Raw genomic sequence first — 3,842 nt, 5'->3', positions numbered from 1 at the left:
ACGCGGGAGGTGCGCGAGCCCCCCCCCGCCACACTGCCAGCGCGAGCCGGCGCCCCTCTGCCTGTCCGTCCAGCAGAGAGATCATCGTAAACGATCAAGACCAAATCAGAACCAACTCCACCCTCAAGTCCATGTCAAAGTTTCCCGAATGTGAGGATAGCGCAATCAATAACATTGAGACGTAACGAGACGTTACTGTACAACATAAATACATCTCCGTATTTTATGATGAATGCCATTGCGTTTGCTGGTCAGGAGATACAGCACGAGAGCGGTGTGTCGTGGTGAGAGTCGCTGCCTCACAAGACCCCGGTTCCGGGTTCGAACCTGGCCCGCAGGGCGTTCTGTGAGGAGTTTGCATGTTCTTCCCGCGCTCGCGTGGCTTTCCTCTCGGGATTGCGCTTTCCTCCCTCATGCTAAAGACAGGGCTGTTCCTTAACTCTACACTTGTACGCCCTGCGGTGGACTGGCGCCCTGCCTTGAGCCTGACGCTCCAGCCCGTACGGTACGAGGGGGTTTTGACAGCGCAGGGAAGAGCAGCGGTCCCCGAGCCTGCGAGTCAACAAGCGACAAGACAGTTCACTCCCAAGGCTGTTACCTACCGGACGAACCGCCTAAGCAGGTTTTAAAAACCGGTGGGGAAAACGCTGTATTCACGGTTTCTAAAGCGTGGGCAACCATGCCTGCAACAGAGACAACCTTCCCTGTCCAGGCAGGGTGCCGGTTTACTGACGCTCGGCGCCACGGAGAGCAGAGAGCGAGCAGGGGACTCCAGCCGGAGAGTTTGTACAGCTGTACAGAGAGCAGGGCTTTTCCAGGGCTACTGGAGCACGCTGGCTGTGCACGACTGCCGTGTCTGTGGTCTCGTCCGTGATCTGTACTCTTTCTCTGCTGTGTCGCCTACTTGAACGAAACCCGTCTCCTAAGATCTGAGGGACCGAATGACTTTGAACCGCTGGAGATCCTGGCTTTTACGGCGTAATAAAATGGCGCCTTCTTTGCAAAACCCGCTTTCATAAAATGAGCATTATTAATCATACCCACATCTCGCTCTACACGTCCACAGTTATAATACGTGAAGCAACAATAATGCACTTTTCTCGTGGGTTTATTCTATTTTAAGAACTCACAGGAATTGCGTGTTTCTCATAAATTGAAAAAAAGTGCAAGGTCTTTCTGGTGGAGACCGCGCCTGCACACAGGAGCCCTCTGGTGGACGCACAAGCTCAGTCCCACCAGCTCGATTAACACTTAACCTGCGCCGTAGTTGTGTCAGGCATGGTAAAGCACGAATAATACGCATTTACCCGAACACAAAATGTCGGACTAACTTTGTGTGATAACTGTTGTATATAATTGAGTATCACGCTACATCGAGAGGGTGCGATTTAAACTCAATAAGACACTTAAAGCATTCGATTAAAAACAACAATTCAACAAAGCACTACAAACAGGTCTTAACAGGACACGAGTTGCATACCAACTCCATTCAGATATGTTTCAGATTTTTAGAAGTTCAACAATTGCGGTTAATTCCATGCTGAATGGAAAGAGACACAACGTTGTCAGATGTCAGATGTCAGATCACTTTATTGGCCATATACAATCTCTTGTATTGGGAATGTGTCTTTTCGCAGACCCCAGCTTGCTCTCCATGAGACACAGACAGGGAGAGAAGCTGGGGGTCAGAGCGCAGGGTCAGCCATTGCTCAGGGGCCCAACGGAGTAGGATTCCTCTGCCGGCCGCGGGATACGAACCAGCAAACCTTCCAGCCACAGAGCTACCGCACCGCCCCGGCACGTTTCGGCTTCTTCAGGTGTCAAGGGTTCAGGAGAAGGCTCCACAGCCGAAACGTTTCGTCTCTTTTCTTTTCAGCACGGAATAAACTTACCTGTTCCCTTGCAGCCTACGCACTCTGACACAGCTACCTGCTTGAACTTATTGAACAAATATTTTAACTTCTCGCATCGCTGTTTAAAATAAGCTTACGGGGCGCGGAAGACCCAGCCCCCAAGCTACTCGTCTACAAGAGCCTGCAACTGCTCGAGATTGTACCGGAACAGACCGCTCTACAAAAGGGAGTCTTTTTTCCAACAGGGCTTTGCTGGATGGGAGAGCCCACCCGAAGCTTGTTTACCTGTTGTCCTAACAGGCGCAACCTGAAATGAAGCGGTTGCTCCTGAATGACTCTGCGGCTCAGTGATCCCCCTGGCGGCCACACCCTGTCACTGCTCCACGGACCTGTCGTCACTGAAGCTCTTACCGAATCGGCGGTCTCACCGGGGCTGCCGTCCAAGCGTGACACAATACACAACCCCAGCCGGGCCCCGAGACTCCAGAAGAAGAAGGCACCTCTTTTCATAGGAGGGTGACCGGAGCAAGCTGCCCGGCCGCCCAGCAGTCGCAGACTCTCTGGGTTCCTTCAAGATGAGGGCTGGGCCACGATCCTCACGTGCGGGTGAGTGGTGGCACCTTCCTCGTGTCCTCAAGGTGCAGCAGGCACTGCACAGCCCATGCAGTAACTCATGCAGTATAATATTTGCTATAGAGCCCAGCCATGCTGAGTTCAACAGTAAATAAGCCATCGCCTGCAACATCGCCGTGGCCACAATGACCTGCAGCCAACACCTTTCCGTCTCTGTGAGCATCTGCTTCAGGCCCTACACGGAGTGTGCCAGGGCCCACATCAACTCTGCTGTGCTGCAGCCAGCTCCCCGGTGTGCCTGGCACTGTCACAGGTCCTGCACCCCCAGCTTTGAGCCCACAGTGAGCACTGTGGATGATGAAGAGATACCAGCCCCCAGCGCCCTATGCCCAGGCTGTGCACCAGGCTACGCTGCTGCTATAGAAACGCCAAGTCTCAGCAACAACTACAAGCTGGACTTTCCCAGCATTAAGGAAGCAGACTAAAGTGGACCAAGAACCCCCTACCTCGGGCAGCAGCAGCCTTTTTGCACTGAAGCAAAATGCTGGCAGGCCTCTTGGAAGGGGCTGCTAGTCTGAAGTCTTACTGCTGATCTCATCCATCCATCACAGAATGGCACTGGGTCTGGAGTTCACGAGTAACAAGTGAACTCCAGACCCAGTAACACGTCAGTAACACGTAACAAGTAACACGTCAGTAACCGGATGCAAACTGCTCTCATGTCCAACCACCAGGGTCAGGGGTACCAGGTGTAGCTCAGACAGAGCCCAGTAACAACACAGCAATGCTACCTTTGGGAATCCAGTGTATTTGTGGCAATCAACATGAGGACAGACTCCGAGACAATTTCTTCACAGACCCTGACAGTTGACATGGTCATATCCCTACAAGGCAAAAGCCTTTTTTAGAAGCCACATGGCCTGTTCTTTAAAATGTAGCAGTCTACAAAGTCCACTTCTGTGTGGAGGTCCACTGAGGGCTGTTTGAAATGTCAATAAAATGTCAATTTGAGTCCAGTGACAATTTTTCCACTAAGACAGCAACAGTCCAGGCATAAATCTGTATGTATGTATGCGTTTGTGTGTGTGTGTGTAAGTACGTGCCTGTATATATACACAACTACGCATTTGTGTGCATGCATGCAAATATTCACGCCCGAGTGTGCATGCAAGCCCGTGTGAGAGTGTTTGTCTGCATCATGCACTTCTTCAGGAACAGACCAGACAGCTGCTCAGGTGTTTGTAGTACAGCAGAAGCAGCTTTATAGTGAAGAGTACAGAACAGATCCAAGTTCCAGCTTCAACGTTTGCATGTTTGTATGGGGGCAAAAAACAGCAGAAAACAACAAAAAAATGTAAACGTTTGGTCCAAGTTTCTCCCTCCCCCCTACCCCCAAAGACATGGCAGGAATGAACA

This window comes from Lepisosteus platostomus, chromosome 4, assembly GCF_059453375.1.
Source record: "Lepisosteus platostomus isolate fLepPlt1 chromosome 4, fLepPlt1.hap1, whole genome shotgun sequence".
NCBI lineage: Eukaryota > Metazoa > Chordata > Actinopteri > Semionotiformes > Lepisosteidae > Lepisosteus > Lepisosteus platostomus.
Note: the sequence above shows the minus strand (reverse complement) of the source record.